The sequence below is a fragment of the Peromyscus eremicus genome, unplaced genomic scaffold (assembly GCF_949786415.1).
Source record: "Peromyscus eremicus unplaced genomic scaffold, PerEre_H2_v1 PerEre#2#unplaced_46, whole genome shotgun sequence".
Classification (NCBI taxonomy): domain Eukaryota; kingdom Metazoa; phylum Chordata; class Mammalia; order Rodentia; family Cricetidae; genus Peromyscus; species Peromyscus eremicus.
This window is the reverse complement of record NW_026734297.1, coordinates 803,234-825,354: the sequence shown is the minus strand read 5'-3', so window position 1 is coordinate 825,354 and position 22,121 is coordinate 803,234. Positions and strand designations below refer to the sequence as shown.

Here is a 22,121-nt window from a genome sequence, read left to right as displayed (position 1 = left end):
GTTCTCCCAGCTCCCCTAATACTCTTCCTTCCTCAGCAGCTGCGGCTCCTGCAACTTTTTTTTCCTTTTCTTCTTTTTTTAATTAATGGAAGTGTGCTGGAAGGTTGAGCGTGCGTGTCATTCGGCTGTCTTGACAGCAGCTGTCAGGAGGTCAGCCCACTCTGAGCATCAGCTTGCATGGAGGTGCTTCCTCAGGAGCCAAATGGCCACTGACCGGGGACCATATTAATGTTAGGTGAAGACATTGCTCCCTGTGTCTAGTGTCAGTGATCTCAGGTCAAAGGGGATGCAGATGCTGACTGTGCTCCAGGCAGTGAAGGTGGACTGGCCGGACATGCACCAGCTCTTTCCCACCCAGGGAGTTGACAGGCCAATAAATTTAATTCTTTTCCTTAACTAGATGGGTCTTGTAGTGAAAATACAGACATGGTTGGCACTCTCTCTGGAGCATAAATTACCAAGCAAGAGCTGGCTGGACCTAAAGGGCTGTGGGTCAGGGCTAGGCCCCAGCCACACTGGCCACCCCTGGTAGGTAGGGCAAGCTGGATTTGTGTGCCCAGTAGGGGGAAGTAATAGCTACAGTGGTTCTAGAGCTTCCCAATGCTACGACCCTTTAATACATTTCTTCATGTTGTGGTGACCCCCAACCATAAAACTATTTCATTGCTATTTCTTTCTCCCCCCCCCCCCCCCCGAGACAGGGTTTCTCTGTGTAGCTTTGCGCCTTTCCTGGAACTCACTTGGTAGCCCAAGCTGGCCTCGAACTCACAGAGATCCACCTGGCTCTGCCTCCCAAGTGCTGGGATTAAAGGCATGCACCACCACCGCCCAGCCATTGCTATTTCTTAACTGTGATTTTGCTAGTGTTATGAATTGTAATCTAAAATATCTGTGTTCTCCAATGCTCTGATGGCTCATGGGGGTGTGAGCCTTCCATTAGCCTGTGATCTGATACTACCTCCTCAGGGTGTACCATATTCTGTGTTGTCTCAAGCCCCATCCTACACTGTCCTTCTCTTGTTCCCTGCATGACTCATGACACAAATGCTTTAGGCCCTGTGACCCTGGAATGGGATCACAGGGTTGGATCTGCCGTTGCCTGAGTCCCCCAAAGTCTAGGTGTCTGGGCTGTGCTGTCTTCTGACGGACAGATCAAATGTCAGCTCAGCTGATTCAGAGCCATTTCCCGTCCCCACTCCCTATCTCCAGCAATCTGGCTCTCCATGGGGCTGGCCTGGGGGATGCTGCATCTTTCCCTAGTCACTCTCCTGCTCTGGGTACTTGTGGGAATAGTTTGACCTTTTTGTCCTGCCCTGCCTAAACTGGGATTAACTGGCTGTTGCCTTAGGGCCACAGTTGCACTGAGGCTACTGACTAGACTGTTGTTGGTCTTCTGTGATGCCTCAGGCAGCTTCCAGCCTTCATTGCCCCCATAGGAAGAGGCAGCTGGACTGGAGAGATGGCTAGAAGGGCCCTTGCTGTGAGGTCCACCCAGGGACAGGCTGAAAGCTGTGGCTCTGTGGGATTTCATGGAGTCCCACATTGGGGACAGTCCCTCTGGCTGTGAGAATCCTGGTGTACTTTGGATCTGTGGGATGACTCTGGGATAGGCCAGCTGGGACTGGTGTGGCCTGAGTGGGCATTGAATCTAGGCTGTGCATCCACAGAATGACCTTGTAACCAGTCCATCTGTATCTCTGGAAGGAGGTCTGATCAGCAGGACTACCTGTTAGGATTTGGTCCTTATTTACGTCTTTTAATTACGTCATCAGCCTTCGCCGGCTTCCCAGCCTAAAAAAAACGGTTGAGCCCTCTGTTGGCTCTCTCTCTCTCTCTGTTCCCTCTCCTTTCCGCTCCTTCCCCTCGTCGGTCCCCCTCTCTCCCTCTCCCCCATGTCTCTCTCTCTCTCTCTCTCTCTCTGTCTTTCTGTCTCCCCCCCCCCAATAAAGCTCTAAAAAGGTAACCATGGCTATGATTCTTTTAATCAGCACGCTCCTCCGCCGGCATGGCCGCCGCAGGCTGTGACCAGTCACGAGGGGCAGCACCACCGGCATAACCAACATTGGTGCCGTTCAGACTCGGATACACCACCGAACACCGAGGACCTGCTGACTGCTGCGAGGACCTGCTGACTGCTGCTGCTTGCCACCTCTTCCCCCATCCAGCGAGACCTCGAGCACACGCGGGTCCCTTGCCACCTCCACTGGACCCCCACACCGCTACCACCATGATTCTTCACCACAGTAGTCCGAGCTATATTCTTTGCGACAGACACCCCGGGGGTCGTCCTTCAGTTGCACCAACAATGGCACATTTTCGTTTCTGACGAGAAAGTAAATGGTGTCTTGGTCTACCGGGTGGATCAAGTTGGTGCAGCGGCAGCCCTTCGCATCCCTTGACGAAGAGGATGGTGAACTTGAGCTGATTCATGGATCTCTCTCCACTCTTTGGGGACGCCCAAGATTGTAGTCTGATCCTGGTTTGTTATTTCAATTTTTTATTTTTTCTCTCGGCTACAGCCATGAGACAAAAGAGTGGATACATTGGCGGATAGGGGCGGGCACTGGTAAACCTGGCCTCATAACAGCGTAAACCTGGCCACATAACAGAGTCGTGGGAACTTCTGCCAAAAATGGGCAAATAAGAGTTACTTTATCTCCAAGCTTTCTGCTAAAGTTTTATACCCTTCTCCTTCCCCACTTTTGCGTCTCCACGTGTAACCTTTTCTGTCTGACTTCTGCGGGCTCAAGTGGGTGGGCTTAGGCAGCTTCTACGACTTGCCCTAACTCACCTTAACTCCACGCACTCATTCTCAAACTGCCTTGAGAAGCACAGACCAGTCCGGAAGCGGCTAAGATCCATACAAATAAGTTTACAGTAGTCAGGATGGCTCAGCCAAAAATATTCAGCTTATAGCCTCAGGCAAGTCTTCCGGAAAGTATCGGATTATAGTCTGCCTACTGGCAGATCTTCCAAAAGCTGTCCTTAAGCCATCGATCAGCAAGAAAAAAAAATTCAGGACATAGAGTAAAATCCGTCTCTTGTTCCCCAGACCTCCCCGACTAAAACTTAAACATCTGGAGATCAAGGCCCCTGACCCCACAGGCAAAAGAGTTATCTGTGGCATTTAAGGTGTGCCAGGGAAAAAATAAAGTCCGAAAACAAAATTGCCAAGTGCTGGCACTTGCTGACTCCCAAAAGCTGTTGGGTCCCTGTTTTAAGTGAGGAAAAGGCCACGGGCTGGCGAATGCCCTGCCAGGCCATTGACAGCCTTGTTAAAAGTGCCACCTAGAAAGACAAAGAGTCAGCTGACTGCCCCCAGGCACCAAGATCCATGGGTACATCAAGCTAAGACCTCCAGCAGACCTAGGCTTGGCTACAGACATGGCAGGGAACCCAGAACGCGGCAGGGAAGCGATCCAATTCTTTCCTTCTGGACACCAGAGCCACTGACTCAGTCCTGGGAGTTTTGGGATGCCACCTCTCCTTTATTGTCGGGTACAGAAGACAGCCTTTACCACCTCACCAGATTTAATTACACTTTCAAAGTTACTTAATGAAAAAAGATTTCCACCTAAAATAAGAGCTCATTGCTTCACTCCAGATCCACTGCCTGTGTTTCTCATGTGCACACAGACAGGGCCCTGATCTTTGCCTTGTCCCTAATTCCAAAGGGGGAAAAAAAATTTCTCATGTACCACAAGTTTTTCTCTTCCCAGTTCCCTGTTCTAACTCACTGTTCAGCTAATGGTACAGGACCACCACAGAACCAGAGTCCAGAGATCATCAAATAAGATTGTAACAGCTAAAAGGTATTTACACCCCCAGACCCAAAAGCGTCTGGGTACTACAAAGACTTTAATGTAAACATCTATTACTATGAGATGCTTTTAACAATTGATCACCTGTCTCCTAGATGCTGAACCAGTAAAGGAAACAGGTGCTTTAAAATAATCTGTCTCTGATAAAGCTTAACATGTTTCAAAATCCATAGGGACAGGCCAGATCTACCTCAGATAAATGCCAACATAAAATAATAATGATTCTTTTTATCTCACTAAGTTTTTTCTGTGTCACCAGCATCTTGTCAAACAGAAAGTTCCCAGCCACAGCCAAGAGGGATACATGTCTCCAGAGCAAACGGATGACAGACAGTATCCCACAACGCCTGTCGACCTCGGAAGACTCCCCTTCTCCATTCCCCCCAGAGCCAACCAATGTCCAAAAGTCAGCTGGAAGCAGTTTTTGAGAGGAACAACGCCCTTAGTCCCATCTACCTGCTTTTTTTTATAATAAGGGAAAGTCTGGGATGTTAGGATTTGGTCCTTATTTATGTCCTTTAATTACGTCATCAGCCTTCACTGGCTTCCCAGCCTAAAAAAGCGGTTGAGCCCTCTGTGGGCTCTCTCTCTCTCTCTGTTCCCTCTCCTTTCCGCTCCTTCCTCCCGTCGGTCCCCCTCTCTCCCTCTCCCCCAATGTCTCTCTCTCTCTCTCTCTCTCTCTCTCTCTCTCTCTCTCTCTCTCGCTCTCTCTCTCTCTGTCTTTCTGTCTCCCCCCCAGTAAAGCTCTAAAAAGGTAACCATGGCTATGATTCTTTTAATCAGCACGCTCCTCCGCCGGCATGGCCGCCGCGGGCGGTGACCAGTCACGAGGGGCAGCGCCACCGGCATAACCAACACTACCTGCCCCTGTCCTGGGCCCTGAGCCAAGCTGCTCCTGTGATGGGCATTGTTGGGTCCTAGCAGGGAGGTCTGGGTGTGATTGCCAGCTGGTGGTGTGTCCCTAAGTGTGAGGCCTTTGGGTCTCCTCATAAGCTGGACACCATCTGAGTAGGGGAGAGGTGTATGGCCACCTGTGTCTAACCACCCGAGGGGCTACATTACTCCAGTTTCTTAACCCTCAGGAGAGGTGGCTATCTCCACTTGGCTGTGATTCTAGCTCCAATTGGCTCACATGGCCACTCTGATGTCCCCTGGTAAAGCATGGTCCTCATTTGTGAAATGGGGGTCCCAGGTCCTCAGACACCCCGTGAGCTCATATGGACCTACCCTAGACTGCCGACCTGAGTAATATCCAGACTGCTGTCCTTAACGTTTGTCTGTCCTATTTTCCTAACTGGCTGTTGTATCTAGTGGGCATATAAGCTGCAAGTCACAGACTGCCTTGGTCCAAGGCCCCCCCAACTAGTATACTTCTGCTGGTGGTGGAAGTGTGTGAATAGAACTCTCGTGGTGTATGCAAGCAAGTGCCTTGCATTCTTGAATGACCCTGTGTCTTCCCTCTTTTCTTTCTTTCTTTTTTTATTTTTGTGTGTTTGTTTCTTTGTTTTTATTTTTGTTTTTCAAGACAGGGTTTCTCTGTGTACCTCTGGCTGTTCTGAAACTCACTCTGTAGATCAGGCTGGCCTCAGATCCAGAGATTCACGTGCCTCTGCCTCCTAGTGCTTGGATTAAAGGTGTGCAACACCACCCAGCATTCTTCCCTCTTTTCATTTATTTTTATTTTGTTCATGACACAGTCTCACACTAGCCCAGGCTAGCCATGAGCTTGTGTCAATCCTTCTGACTCAGGCTTCTGAATGTATGAGTCACCACACCAGATGTCTGCTTCCTCTCCATCAAACTGTGTTAGAATAAGATGTGGGTTGGGTGCTAAGAATGCAGTGAAAGGGCTCCCTATCCTTTCTCTGAGCTTTGATCCAGAGGCCAGAGAACGACGGCCTGTCTCTCACTTGTTTTTTCCCTTCCTGTGAGCTAAGGATTGGTTGTACATTTCCAAATAGTGGAAGGATCAGAGGAAGGAAAATGTGGAACTTTTTTGCTGGTGCTGGGAATGAGCTTAAGGCTTCAGATATTCCAGGCAGGTGATGTACCCTAGAACTGCCCCCACCCTTTAGGACACTTTGAGATCTTTCAGCCACTGGGAGGGCTGCTGTGCTTCTTCTGTGTCATCTTTGGAAGACTGTCGGCAGCGATAAGTTTGCTGCCTTCATCTTAAATGCCCTTTTCTGTCCTGTCCCAGTTATGCTGAGTTTGCTTAAGTTGTTTGTGTGAAAATGTGCAGTTGGGTTCTTGAAAGTGCTGGGGATCAGTTCCCCTGTGTTTTTTCCTGTTTGGAATACAGTGTCTGCCTTTCCTCTGGATACAGAGTAACCATTCCTTGATCCCTGCTGTTAGAGGGGTGTATAAGCCCATGTTTGTGTGAACAAAGAGAGCGTTGCTGATGAACGGAGACAGGGTGTCCTGAATGCTGTTTAACCTCAGCATCCCTCGCCAGATTTCCTGTTCCAGCTGTGTGGGTCGAGGCAGAAGACAGCTTCCTCCTGCAGGACAGAGCCAGAAGGCTTAGCACAGACCATTGACAGAGCTGAGATGCGGATGTCACTGGACTCTTACTGAAATAGTTTGCCCACTCCTGGTTTGAACGTAGTCCGGCCAGACCCCAAGCCCCAGGAGCATGCCCCTCACTTGCCTGCCACAGCCTTTGCTTGTGTGTTTGCAAAGTAAAGTGTTGGCTTTCACATGCTACTTGGGAGACTCTTTCACAGCTTTCCAATTCATCCACAGAGGTCCCAGGGCCTGAGCTTCTCCAGCAGGAGCAGGTGGCCTTTGGCAGTGGGGACACCGTGGAGCTGATCTGCTCTCGGCCTGGAGGAGCCTCCACAGGCTGAACTGTTTGGTCTAAGGATGGCACAAGGCTGGCAGCCTCCCACCGCATCCTGGTGGGGCCCCAGAGGCTACGAGTGCTGAATGCCTCCCATGAGGATGCAGGGGTCTACATCTGTCATCAGCAGCTCCCTCGGGGTATGAGGTAACGTTTCACTGTGCGTGTGACAGGTAAGTGCTTGGTGGCTGAGGCTGCCAAATGTGTTGAGCAGCTGCATGGCCAGGGAGGTCAGGGCAGTCCTAGGCAGGGTGGATGGAGTATCTCTGGCTCAAGAGTGTTGTTGGCTGTAGACAGAGAGTAGGGGATACCCCCAAGGATGTGCTGTCTGAAGGAGTGGTGTTGCAAAGGAAGGATCCTGAAGGCAGGGAGCAGTGGGCCCTGAAGGTGGAGAGCAGTGAGCTCCAAAAACAGGGAGCAGCAGATCTCTGCATGTGGCAGTGTCACAGGACCACTGCTTGCTTATAACTGTTGCAGATGCTCCAGCCTTAGGAGACGATGAAGATGGGGAGGATGTGGCTGATGACACAGGTGAGATCAGAGTCTAGGCACACTGAGCTAGTCAGGGTCAGGCTGCTTCCTTCCTGTAGGCTGGTTGTTAGAGGACACTGGGAAGGTGGACAGTGCTCCAGGAGCAGTGAGAGGGCAGGGCAGCCCTGTAGGAATTTTGGTGTGGACTCTGGTGGGAAGGAGCATCACAAGTGCCAGCAAGCCAGGCAGGGAGCTGAGGTTGCCACTGATGAGTAAGTAGATGCAAGGATTAAGGGGACCAGTGTCTACTTTAGGCCAGCAGGAGGGGAGGAGTACCATGCTGAGGCTTATGTTGTAAAGGGGGCATCACAGATTGGGTGTGAGTAATGAGGGCACATGGATGGCAGTGCCCATATTATGGCCTAGAACTATGGCAGGAGAGAGAGAAAGTATGTGTGTACATGAAGGCCATCCTGGGTCCAGACATTGTATGTGGAGGTGGCTATGACTCTGAGACTAGGCTGGTGTTGACTGAGTACACAACCATCTGTGGCCTTCTGGGGTAGAGTAGAAAGGTGTTGAGAATCAGAGAGACAAAATTATTGGGAAAAGAGGGTAATGAATTTATGAGTGTGTGTGGGTGAGGAAAGCAGGTATAAAGGCTTGTATGAGATTTCAGAGTGGAACCCTCATGGAAATGGACTTGGATTCTAGGACTGAAGCCAACAAAGGGTAATAGTCCTGAGAAGTGGGTTGGCTTCTCGTTTCCCCTTTCCCTTTGGCTACCGGGTTGTTCAGAGCAAAATTTCTAACCCAGTTGCTCTATAGCTCCTGCCCCAACCACATTACCAGTGCCTTTGCCCTAAGTTTCTGTTGGTTGTGTTTAGTATTTATGCCCCACATAGGCTTAGGTAAGGTGCCAGGTGGGTCTCCTTCTTGACCTTGCCTGGCAGTGGGTAGCATTAAGTCACTGAAGTCTCCCAGTGTGGCTGTCTTCTGTCAAGCCCATTGGCCACACTTGGAGCCTGGGAGGGCAGCTCAGAGCTAGGAGAGGCCCCTCACCAGTGTCTGCACACTTTATTCCTACTTTGTAGGGCAGTTCCTCCTCCTAGAGATTCGTAGGGCCCTGCTGTTGAGTTGCCGTGGAAGGCCCTGCCCCAGCTTCCCTTCTCTGTTCCGGAAATCTGCTGCTTCCCTCAGCTTCCTCATGAGTCCCACAATATGGCATCCTCTTGTTGGTTGTTTTTACTCTACTCTTTGGGGTCTTGCCATCCAGCTCCTAAATAAACACAGAAACTTCCTCTTACTTATGATTACCTGGCTTTAGCTTGGCTTATTTCTATCCAGCTTTTCTTAAATTATCCCATTTACCTGCTGCCTCTGGGCTTTTCTCTTTCTCTATTCTGTATACCTTTCTTTACTTCTTACTCCGTGGCTGGCTGTGTAGCTGGGTGGCTGACCCCTTGCATCCTCCTCTCCTCCCTTTCTTGTTCCTTCTCGATCTTTCTCCTTCTATTTATTCTCTCTGCCTGCCAGCCCCATGTCTTTCTCTCTCCTGCCCAGCTATTGGCCATTCAGCTCTTTAGTAGACCAGTCGGGTGTTTTAGGCAAAGTAACACAACTTCACAGAGCTAAATGCAACATAAAAGAATGCAACACATCTCTGCATCATTAAACAAATATTTCACAGTATAAACAAATGTATCACATCTTCAACTAATATTGCACAACAGCATCTTCCACCCAGCAAAGAGGAAGGAGGGAACTCAGTGTGGGAGAAGCATGAACTGAAGGTCCCTACCAGGCCCTGGGCACTGCAGAGGCTAGCTCAGGTTGGCCACACTGGTGGAATGACCTGACTTGGATACCTCCCAGGATCTACATCCAACTGGGTTCTACCTCGTAGGTACCTGCACCTGTGGACCTGCTTCAGCGGGAGAGAAGAGGATATGCCCAAGTCTGAGAGTAGGGCGGCCATGGATAAAGTGTTCAGGTGAAGCAAAAGAGTCTCAGTACAGATGAGGATAAGGCTAGAGGGTGGGTAGGTAGGACAGCTTTGCAAGGGTGCACAATTATACTATTATGAGCACTTCATCATCAGGGGCCCCTTACTGGACTTGACCGAACCATATGGACATGAAACTGTTGGCTGTGCCAGCCACCAGCACTGTATGCTTCCACTGGGCAGCCGCCAGCAACCCCACCCCCTCCATCTCCTGGTTGAAGAATGGCAAGGAATTCCGAGGGGAGCATCACATAGGGGGCATCAGGGTGGGTCTGGGAAACAGGCACAGATGGGTAGGGTCTGGATACAGAGGGTGTAGCCTGTGTCCACTCACCTACTATCTTTACCTGCAGCTTAGGCACCAGCACTGGAGCCTGGTCATGGAGAGTGCGGTGCCTTCTGATGGTGGCAACTACACCTGCGTGCTACAGAACGAGTTTGGCAGCATTCAGCAGACTTACACACTGGACGTGCTGGGTGAGGGCCAGGCTGGGTGATTAAGGCATGTCAGCCTTGGGCCCTTTGACCCACCGCACCTGACCTAGCTGTGTCTTATAGAGTGCTTCCCACATCGGCCCATCCTGCATGCTGGGCTGCCAGCGAACCAGACAGCCACTGTAGGCAGTGATGTAGAGTTCCAGTGCAAGGTGTATAGTGATGCCCAACCACATATCCAGTGGCTGAAGCACGTTGAGGTGAATGGCAGCAAGATGGGCCCTGATGGCAAGCCTCATGTCACTGTACTCAAGGTGGGCTCTGCTGTTGACAGGTGGTTGGGTGGATGGGTTGTCTGGGAGTGCCTTGGCCCTGGTCCATAAGTCCCTCTTTGGCTGAGGGATACCTTGGGACTTAGGTGTAGCTTAAGTTTTCCTGCCTGGCCCACAGTCAGGACAAATCTCTCTCACCTGCCAGTCCCACAGCCTCAGACCCAACCAAGTAAACACAGAGACTTATATTGGTTACAAACTGTATGGCCATGGCAGGCTTCTTGCTAACTGTTCTTACAGCTTAAATTAATCCATTTCCATAAATCTATACATTGCCACGTGGCTCGTGGCTTACCGGCATATTCACATGCTGTTTGTCATAGTGGCGGCTGGCAGTGTCTCTCTGACTCAGCCTTCCACTTCCCAGCTTTACTCTCCTCCTTGTCCCGCCTACACTTCCTGCATAGCCAATGGCCAATCAGTGTTTTATTTATTGACTAATTAGCAACACATTTGCCATACAGAACATCCCACAGCACTTAGGTCCAGGTGTTGGAGCTTCTGAGAAGGTACAGATGGGTCCCAGGGCTTATCACCTACTCTGAGCTCCAGGCAGGCTCTGTGTTACTTGTGGCCTGCCATGATACTTGTTTCCCCATCTGCGCCGAGGACTGGGCATGCAGAAGGCTTCTCTTGAGTAACAGTTGTGGTGGCTCAGGGCAGGAGGATGTCTGCTGAACCCTGTGGACCCTAGAGGACAGGCTACCCACGCCCCAGCTGCACTGTAGCACTGGCTATATTCTGCCTTCGCTGGCTCTTTCCTGCCTCCCTCTGCCTGTAGATTTGTTCCATGGCTGCAGGTCGGGGCCACTTGAGATTTCAGACTTTGCAACACTGGAAGCCCAAAGAAAAACATCTGTTGAAAGACAAGGAAATCTAGTTGGGGAGAGGAACAGGTGTTGGCAGGAGCTGGAATCCTGGATATTGAGAGAGGCCACTAGAGCCATGTCCAGTGTGATCTCCTCCCTCTCTCTCTCTCTCTCTCTCTCTCTCTCTCTCTCTCTCTCTGTGTGTGTGTGTGTGTGTGTGTGTGTGTGTGTGTGTATGGTGATATTTCATTTGTATTAAAATGTTATTTGTATGTTAATAATTAAAGTTGCCCGGGAGTCAGAGCTATTAGCAAGCCATAGGAAAGCAGGGCAGTGGTGGCATACACTTGTAATCCCAGCACTTGGTAGGCAGAGCTAGGTAAGTCTCTGTGTGTTCAGGGATACATCCATTATTACATACACATGCCTTTAAACTCAATACCAATCATGGAAAACCTGGAGGCCTATACAGACAGGCTGTGACGAGGCGGTCATGTGGTGGGGTTTACAACCAATGAGAAGGCAGAACAGGAACTCTATATAAAGACTTTAACACAGGGACAGTTCTGGTTCGGAGAGGTAGGACCACTGCAGGAGGAAGGTAAAGTTTTAGCTCTTAGCTCTGACCTCTTGGCTTTCTTTTTTGCATTGGTTCTGTGTTTCTTATTTAATAAGAAGGTTGGTTACATCTACATTTGGCACCCAACGTGACAAGAATCCATTAAAAACCGCTTGGCTTGGCTTGGTGGCAGGTCCGGTTTCCGGCGTGGGCGGCCTGGCTGCGTAGCTGGGCCGCCCAGGCCTGACTGACCTGCAGCTGGAGCTACTTGGAACTGCTACAAACAACTCAGGCCTGCCCTGACTAACAGGGCCCCTGCCTGTAAAGCCAAGGCTTGACTGGGCTCAAGAGGCTAGGCTTTCTCTCTCTCTCTCTCTGGATTCACATCTCAAACACCAGGTGGCTGTTTTGAAATTCCCTGGGATTCTACTGTTCTACCCAGACTTGGTAAGTCAATTAACATATCTATTTAAAAGAGAATTTTTTTCTACATTAAAAGAAAATGGACTTTATGTGTACATTGGAAGAAAATTAGGCACTCTGACAATGGAACAACTATATGAGAAGATTAATATTGATCGAATTATTGAGTTTATTACTTTTCTTATCCTCATTTTACTATTTAAAAAGATAGTCAATTTAAGTGCCAGGACAACAGTCTTAGAAAAACTTGTTAAACCAGTAAAAATGAATTCTAGAGAAATTCAAATTCAGACAGAAGAAATAAATAGTGAAGTTGTTTCAAAATTGGATCATAAGGTTACAGAAAGAAAGCCAGTTTTCACACAATCACCCTTAATTTATCTGGTAGCCATACAGCAGCTACCTGATGAAGAGAATGAACAAAATACTTGGGTTCCAGTTAAAATGTTAGACTTACGAAGATTTAAGGAGGCAATAGCATCTGATGGCATGCACTCCCCATATGTAAAGCAAATAACACCTGGTCAACTTGTAACAGGATTCTACCAAAGGACTGGCGGGAATTGGCACAGGCTGTTCTTGAACCTGGACAAAATCTCCAGTGGAAAATGTGGTTCAATAATGAGGCTAAAAATATAGAAAAACAATGGAGGGATAAAGGAATACAAGTCTGCCAGGATCAGCTTATTGGAGAAGGTCAATATGCTTCAGTACAAACATAATGTTCATATGATGTCCAAACCCTAGTTCTATGTCGAATGACACCTTTGACTGCATGGGACAGAGTTGAAGAACCAGGAAAAAAAACTGAGTCATTTACAAAGGTTATACAGGGCCCAAAAGAATCTTTCACAGATTTCTTACAAAGATTGACTTCAGCAGTACAGAAAATGGTCCCGAATTCAGAGGCTAGTCAGATAATAATTGAATCTTTGGCCTTTGAGAATGCAAATGCAGCATGCAAAAGAATAATCAGGCCGTTAAAGGCAAGATCTGCACCTTTGGAAGATTGGATTAGAGACACAGTTAATGTTGAGGCTTATGATCATGATGATATGTGGGTAGGAAAAGCAATTTCAAAAGGTTTGAGAAATGTTAGATGTTTTGGATGTGGAAAGCAAGGACATTTGAAAAGGGATTGTAAACAGATCATTCCTAGAAATAATGTTTTTTCAAGGAACACTGGCAACAAAATGCCCCTTCCTTCTGGAGTATGCAGAAGGTGTGGTAAGGGAAAACACTGGACCAACGAATGTAGATCAACAAGGGAAAGACAGGGTAATCCTCTGCCTTGAGCTTCGGGAAACTCCCAGAGGGGCCTCAGGCAGGCCCCCACAGTACATCCAGTTCAAACCTTTCCTGCAGTTGGAGAGGAAACCCCTACTCAAAGCAACTAAATAACCAAATGTCTATTGGAATAAATCATGTTGGTCGAGATGATGAAACAGAGAAAATAGGAAATTCAGAAAAAAACATAAAGAAAATTTTTGGCAAACTTGTATTAATGAACAAAGACCAAAACTAACAATAAAGATAAATGGTGTTTTGTTGTCTGGTCTGGTAGACACAGGTGCAGACTTTACCATAATTGCACCAGAATTTTGGCATCCAACTTTGCCTCTTCAAGAGGTAAACGTACAACTGTTAGGAATTGGGACATTACCTCGAGTGAAACAAAGTGCGAGATGGCTTGAATGTATAGGTCCAGAAGGACAGAAAGGAAAATTAAAACCATATATGGCTAACATAGCTATGAACCTGTGGGGTTGAGACTTGTTACAACAATGGAATACTCAGATTAATATCCCTCCAATCTCAGAAACAAATCATAAACTAGTACATGTGTCTGAGAGAAATATTAAAAGATATTATTATAATAAATGCTCACCACCCATCCATGTCATACAAGAACAGGGCACAACAACTGATAATCTTCCAAAAACACCAACAGCTCTACCTTTAAAATGGTCAGCAGACAAGCCTGTATGGGTTCAGCAATGGCCTTTAACAACAGAGAAACTCCAGGCTTTAGAAGAGCTGGTAGAAGAACAGTTAAATGCTCATCATATTGAAGAATCAACCAGCCCTTGGAATTCTCCTGTATTTGTTATTAAAAAGAAATCTGGTAAATGGAGAATGGTAACAGACCTTAGAGCAATTAACAAAGTAATTCAGCCAATGGGCTCTCTACAATCTGGAATTCCTTTGCCTACTCTGTTACCAAAAGAATGGCCTCTCATAGTTATTGATTTAAAAGACTGTTTCTTTTCAATACCCTTACAAGAAAAAGATAGAGAAAGATTTGCTTTCACAGTGCCTACTTATAATAATTCTCAACTGGTTAAAAGATTTCAATGGAGGGTCCTCCCACAGGGAATGTTGAATAGCCCAACTTTGTGCCAATATTTTATACAACAGCCATTAGAAGTAGTACGTAAAAAATTTCCCAAATCTATAATTTATCATTATATGGATGATATTTTATTAGCTGACTCAAATGCAGATACTTTAGAAAGAATGTTAGAAGAAGTAAAGAAAATTTTGCCTTGCTGGGGATTACAAATTGCTCCTGAAAAGATACAAAGAGGAGATTCTATTAATTATTTAGGATATAAAATAGAACTTCAAAAAATTAGACCTCAAAAGATGCAAATTAGGAGAGATCGACTACATACTCTTAATGACTTTCAAAGATTATTTGGAGACATTTCTCATCTAAGAACTAATGTTGGGGTAAAAAATGATGAACTGAATAATTTGTTTAAAACCTTAGAAGGTGACAAGGCCTTGAATAGTCCAAGAGAATTATCACCTGAAGCTGAGAAAGTATTGGCCTTGGTAGAAAAGAAAGTACATGAAGTGCACGTAGATCATATTGACCCAAAGTTGGATTGCATTTTGGTTATTTTACCTTCTAGGCATTCTCCTACAGGAATATTAATGCAAAGGGAAGATATTATATTGGAATGGATATTTTTACCAAATAAACCAAATAAAAAATTAAAAACTTATGTGGAAAAAAATCTCTGACTTGATTTGGAAAGGAAAATTGAGACTTTGTCAATTAGCAGGAATAGACCCAGCAGAAATTGTCATACCTTTAACTAAGGAGGACATTGAAAAATTATGGATAGAAAATGAAGCTTGGCAAAAAGCTTATAGTAATTTTTTGGGAGAAATTAACAGCAAATATCCCAAAAGCAATAGAATTGATCTTATAAAGAGAGCTGATTGGGCCAGGCAGTGGTGGCGCACGCCTTTAATCCCAGCACTCAGGCAGAGCCAGGAGGATCTCTGTGAGTTCGAGGCCAGCCTGGTCTCCAAAGCGAGTTCCAGGAAAGGCACAAAGCTACACAGAGAAACCCTGTCTCGAAAAACCAAAAAAAAAAAAAAAAAAGAGAGAGAGAGAGCTGATTGGATCTTGCCTCGAATTGTGAGGAAAAAACTCATATCTGGAGTTTGTACATTTTATACAGATGCCAACAAACAAGGAAAGGCAGGTTACAAATCAGAAAACTTAAGTAAAGTGGTTCAAAGTCCTTATAATTCAGTTCAAAAATCAGAATTGTATGCTATTCTGTTGGTATTAATAGATTTTTCAGAACCTCTCAATGTAGTAACTGACTCTCAGTATGCTGAAAGAGTAGTATTACATATTGAGACTGCAAAATTTATCCACGATGCTTCAGAATTAACTTCACTATTTATTCAATTACAAGATACAATCAGAAAAAGGAGTCATCCTTTATATATAACTCACATCTGATCCCATACTGGTCTGCCAGGCCCTCTAGCACAAAGCAATGATGAGATTAATAAATTATTGATAGGAAATGTGCTGGAGGCCTCAGAATTTCATAAAAACCATCATGTAAATAGTAAAGGTTTAAAAAAGGATTTTTCCATAACCTGGCAACAAGCCAAAGAAATAGGAAAGAAATGTCCTACTTGTTCCTTCTACAATCAAACGCCATTACCAACAGGATGTAACCCAAAGGGTACTCAGAGGAATGAAATCTGGCAGATGGATGTGTTTCACTTTGCATAATTTGGAAAATTGAAATACGTACACCACACTCTGGATACTTATTCAGGATTTCAATGGGCAACTGCTTTGAGTTCTGAAAAAGCTGATTCTGTAGTCACTCATTTGCTAGAAGTTATGGCCATTATGGGTATATCTGCACAAATCAAAACTGATAATGCTCCATCATATGTCTCTGTTAAAATGAAACAGTTTTTTGCTTATTATAATATAAACCATATTACAGGTATACCACATAATCCTACAGGTCAAGCAGTTATAGAAAGATCAAACAGAACTCTAAAGGATATGCTAAATAAACAAAAAGGAGTAACAAAACCCCCCAGAGATAGACTACATAATGCTCTATTAACTTTGAATTTTCTCAGTGCCAATGAGAAAGGAACAACAGCTGCAGAGAGACATTGGATGATAGAAAAAACTACAGAATTAAATTAGCCTATATACTTTAAGGATGTGCTGACCTCAGAATGGAAACCAGGGTATGTGTTACATTGGGGATGAGATTTTTCTTTTGTTTCTACAGGAGAAGATAAGCTGAGGGTACCATCAAAATCGATAAAGGTTCGATTAGAACAAGAGAGACCTTTTAATTAGAGGAGGTGATAGTTCATCAACCAGCATGAACATCCAATTTAAACTAACTTATACCAGTAACACATGCCTTTTCATTTAATCAGATGATAACTTGCCAAAAAGGAACATCCCCAAAAAACCTTGGGGAAAGGTTTTTGTTTTTGTCTTTTAGGAGAATGAAGGTTAAGGAATTTGAAGAACACTGGACAAATGAGACAACTGAAGAATAGGGACAAATCGTTTATCCTAAGAAACAGAGTGAAATGGCATATGGGTATGTTATCTAAAAAATTTTATGTCTTCCTAAATGTTTGTTTCTGTTTTTCTTTAAAGATTTAACACTATTGGTCTTCTAATAGTCCCAGTTCAATTAAAATTTAAAGGTGACTTTGGAGTTGGAAAATGACAATTACTAGTTTTAAATACTTTACATTGGATTGGATTGTTTTATATTGTATACAAATTATACATATTGAAATTGATATTGTTAGAAAATGCTATATGTATATTTCTAATTGTACCATTCATTTAACAATGTAATGCAATTTTCTGATTCTTGAATGTTGTTATTACCAACTATTAGGATATAAAGAAATGAAAGTTAGTAGTTAGACATTATAATAGAACTTGTAGTTATATTAGGTATGTTTTCAAGATTGAGTAGATATATTTTAGATAGACAAGTTATCTTCAAACCCTTCAGAGATCTATAGAGTATGGCATTTAAAATGTTTTAATAACTTAGAAAATTTTTCTTTTTTGTTATGACTATGAGACATGTTGGCTCCTGACACTACCAATCTACTTCAGAGAAAATATGTCATTGAAGAAACTGCATATGGAGTTAACTTTCATTGTGGCAAAAGTTAGCCACTGTACAACAAAGTATCCTCAAATCAACTGCTGACAAACAGGACAGACAGGACACAAAACAAAGGACTACTGATTCTTGTCAAAACAAGTGTGGTTATGGCTTTATCAAAAGGCATCTTCTGAGGCCAGGACAATATGGCACCATCCCTGAAGTGGCCTTTGCAATTCGGGAAAGGTACAGTGCCCTTTTCTTTGAAGGCAGCTGAACAGGCAGTGGGCCGATGGCTTCTGATGTGCAATGGGAAGGTAGTTGAAACAGTTATTCTTGAAGAGTAATTAAGCTCACCCCTCTCAACAGTAGAATGGCACTTAATAGAGGGATGTGGAGAAGAATGGGATGCTGAAATGAAGCCACATACACACATAGCCAAGAAGAATGGACAGCTGAATTAAAAAAACATCAACAATTTCCAAAATTTAAAATCCTGAATCATGACATGACACTAGTGGAATTCAGGTGTTTCTGGTATATAGACTGCTCTCACCCAATGTGAAGTTGAACTGTTGACCTTGAGTACATCCTACTTCACAAATGAGTCTGTCAGATACACTAAGCCTATAGGCTGAAGATGATGCCCCAACACTGCGGAGAAGCCTCAGATGATTGTCCAGGCAGCTGGCTGTTTCTGTCAACTCACAATTTTTTGGAAGTTGCTTGCATATACTTCCTGTTTTTATTTTTTTGTTAGCTAATATTATTTCCTTCTTGGGTCTCTGAGGGAGTTGAAGATTAGTTAGTTATAGTTGAAGATTAATTAGGATAGAAAGTGAATTAGATACAATAGAATAGATAATGGAATTATTTTCTCTGAATTTGTCAAATACAAATGAACTAGACATTGTTTAGGTATTTATTACTTGTATATATTGTATATAGTTATTGTACTTTTGTATATAGTTTTTCTTATTCTAGTTATAAGCTTTTTCTTTTTCTTCTTTTTTATTAAAATAGAAAAGGGGAAATATGGTGATATTTTATTTGTATTAAAATGTTATTTGTATATTGATAAATAATGTTGCCCAGGGGTCAGAGCTATTAGCAAGCCATAGGAAAGCAGGGCAGTGGTGGCGTAAGCTTGTAATCCCAGCACTTGGTAGGCAGAGCTGGGTAAGTCTCTGTGTGTTCAGGGATACAGCCATTATTGGATACACATGCCTTTAATCTCAATACCAAGCATGGAAAACCTGGAAGCCTATACAGACAGGCTGTGATGAGGCAGACATTTGGTTGTGTTTACAACCAATGAGAAGGCAGAACAGGAACTCTATATAAAGACATTAACACAGGAGTAGTTCTGGTTCGGAGACGTAGGACCACTGTAGGAGGAAGGGTAAGGTTTTAGATCTTATCTCTGACCTCTTGGCATTGGTTCTGTGTTTCTTATTTAATAAGAAGGTTGGTTACATCTATGTGTGTGTGTGTGTGTGTGTGTGTGTGTGTGTGTGTGTGTGTGTAGGGTGGACACGAAGGAGGCCAGTCTGTGAAACCGCAGCTACCACTGTCATTATGTCCCTCCCTTCAGGCAGCCTTCCAGGTGTTGCTGCCCGGTCCCCAGCCCATTCTTTGGAATCTCCCTTGCCCCGCCTTGTCCTCATGTTCTTCTGGAGCTGACTTGGGATGTCCCCACTGTCCTGGATCAGTGAGACTCCTGAGGCAGATGCACAACTCCATTGAGCCGATGTGTTGGAGTGGGATAGGGACAAGTACCTCTGCCAATCCATCAATTCCATAGGCATGGCTGAGAAGGCATCTTGGCTGCATGTTCACAGGCCTCAAGCAGGTGGTGACTGTTCTGTGCCTGCCTGGCTCGCTAAGCTCCAGCTCCAGGGCCCCGGCTGTCGACCTTCCCAATGCCTTGCGCCACCCCTTTCCTGCTTGACCCCACCTGTGGCTCACATTCTACTTGTGATGCCTTGGTAATAGTGGTAGCTCCCACCAGCACTGACTGACTTCCTCCTTCAAAGCCCCTCAGGCCTGTGTGTCCTCTTGCATACTCCACTTGCATGCTTCGAAGGTCCTTAGAACCTGCCAGGGTTTGAGCCCCATGCTGTTTGAGAACAGCGACTTTCTACCCATCTCTGGCTGACACTGATGCCTCTGGCTTCCTGTCCATACATCTGTCTGCTCATCTTTCCTTCTGCACATCTCCTATTTCTGCTCTAATTCTGCATGTTGTCTCTTTGTGACACCATGCTCTCCCCACCTGCCTGTTGCTCACCTTGGACAGGGAATTGCCCACCAAGTGAAAGACTGACTTTAGGTTCAGTGGCTTGGTACAGGATGCAGAGGGCCCTGAGCCTCCATGGCTGTGGCAGGGCTGTGGTGGTGGCAAAGGGAACATTTCCCTTGAAGCCTGACTGCATCATCTCCTTGTGGACTGTGCTGTGGTACCCAAAGGGAGGTGCTGGTGCTTGCCTATTGCTCTCTGTTCTCTCTTTGTAGACATCAGGCACTAACACTGCCGACAAGGAGCTAGAAGTTCTGTCCTTGTGCAATGTCACCTTTGAGGACTCAGGGGAGTACACTTGCCTGGCAGGCAATTATTTCGGGTTTTCCCATCCCTCTGCATGGCTGGAGGTACTGCCAGGTACTGGCTTCTGCTGCTTCTGTGTCTGTCCTCTTGTGCTGGCTCAGAACATAACAAAGCTGCTGCCAGGGACAGCAGGGGATCCCTTACAACTTACTGCAGTCCATCCTGTGGTAAGCACCCTGGTCTTGTGCTTGGTATGGGAACATCAACCCGCCCCACCTTGGTCTTGCAAAGGCCTCCCCCTCAATCCTCCAGGTGGGTTTCCACAGTCCTGCCTTGAGGCTCTGGGATCTCCTGGGAGTCTTGTGGGTGTTGTGGGTGCTTCTGGCTCTGCCAGGCTTCTCTCCTGAGTCTGGCCCCTACTGACTCACAGATGTTTTGACTACCAAGGTGAGTGGGGAGACGTAGGTCACCCAGCTCTGAGTATCCAGGGTCCCTTCCCCACAGATGCCTGGGGTTCAGGCTGATAAGAAATCCCATAAGGCCTCATGAAGCCCCAACATTCATGTCTTTGCAGCTGAGAGAGAGGTGGCAGAGGGTAACCAGGCTGGCAGCTTATCTGCGGGCACCATCATCTTCTGGGTGGGCTTCTCCCTCTCAATTTTGATGGCAGCAACTGTGACACTCTGCTACCTGCATAGAGCCACAAGAAAGGGCCTGGGCCCTCCTGCTGTTCACAGGAGTTCTCAATTCACACCTGAGCGACAGGTAGCTGAAAATAGATACCAGATTTTGATCTCCCTGTTTTGCCTTGACCCTCCTAGAGTCCCAGCAGTGTCCAGGGCCTGACAGGAGACATTTCTCTGCAGTCAGATGGGCTGATCATTCCCTGTTCCTCTTCTCCACATGGATCCCAAGTTACTCTGAAATGCAAAACAATTTTGAGTCTTCAGTAACCACTGTATGAGCATCCCTCTTCTTGGCCCTACATTCTGCCTCACATAGACTTGACCTTGCCTCTCCTAGGATTTATACCATATCAACTCTTTTCCAGTGCTCAGCACCCACTGTGTGGCACCAACCTATCCCCAATGATCCAAGCAGGTGACCATGGAGTCCTACTCCTCCGTGAACTCTGACATACCCCTGGTCCAAATCGTCCACACATTCTCAAGAGAACATACTGTTATGGCTAATAGTTCTAAGCTTGAGCTGCCTGCTGACCCAAAGTGGGAAATATCTAGAACTCGGTTAGTGCTGGTGAGGGACACAATGTACTTGGTGGGGTTCTGTGGTTGGGGGCTAGATGGCTACCAGGCAGAAGCCTGTTGGAGGTGGGATGAAATACTCCTGAGGTAGGGTCCAGGGTGAGATCTCAGGGGTTACTCTGTCTATGGATGCAGTGGCACAGGGCCATGAGAGCTGGGGGTACTGGGCACATACTCACTGCCTCTGCTTCTTTGGCCAGGCTGACAATCGGCAATCCTCTGGGAGAAGGCTGCTTTGGCCAGGATTTTATGGCAGAGGCTATTGGCCTTACCATGGACAGCACTGCCAAGCCTGTCACCGTGGTCGTGAAAACGCTGAAAAGTAAGAAGGGAGAGAAGTAATACAGGGCATTGGGGACTATAGGGCCATCCTGTGCAACTATATTCTCACTACTTGTGAGGACTGGTTCTGAGGTTTGTCCCTGTCGGGGCTTGGGGATAATAGCTGATGAGGAATTCTTAGCTGCTGGCTGGTCCCTAGAGCAAAGTGCTGGCCCCATGGAGACTAACTGTGTTAGCTCTTCATTCCCAGGGTGAGGGCAGCTGGGCTTGGGCATGCCTGCCTGTGATCCATAGTGCCTGGCACAACCTCAAGGTGACCAGTTTAGAGGTGTCAAGGAGAGAATTCAAGAGAGCCTATAGGAGGGAACCAGGGGTGTGTGGAGAAAGCACTCTGGGACTGTTAAGCTCCCAAGCTGCCTTGCCAGAGTAGAGATCCTATGAGGACACAGGATGCTCAATTATATGTGGTAACCTCTGTGGGAAGGAAGGCAAAATCCCTGGTCTAAACAGTGTCCACTGATAGTGAATGCCTTTAATCCCATCACTTGGGAAGCAGAGCCAGATGGTCTAGGAGTTTGAGACCAGCCTGGTCTACATAACAAGTTCTAGGACAGCCAGGACTATGTAGAGAGGATGCTGTAGGTCTGGATGTCTGTTCTTACCCCCTACAGCAACCTAACAAGAGGCACCAGACAGCTTCATGCCAAGGACTCACAGACACGAAGACACCTGATGACAGTGACCAGGCAGGAGGAGGTAGCTAGAGGGCCTGAGCCTCCCACTCAGATCTCCCATGTCCTATTGAAGTTAGGTTCCTTCTGCTGTGTCTAGTCTCTGATCCAGAGGAGTCTCTTTACCCAACTGCATTGACTTTTGGATACGGGTGGTGGTGGTTTCCTTGTGTCTTCT

The 22,121-nt window shown here is 46.1% G+C and overlaps 1 pseudogene; it reads left to right on the top strand.

Annotated features, from left to right (window-relative positions):
• The first annotated feature begins 4,621 nt into the window (after nucleotides 1-4,621).
• LOC131901180 (fibroblast growth factor receptor 3-like) lies at nucleotides 4,622-21,272 on the top strand (annotated as a pseudogene).
• Nucleotides 21,273-22,121: the final 849 nt, after the last annotated feature.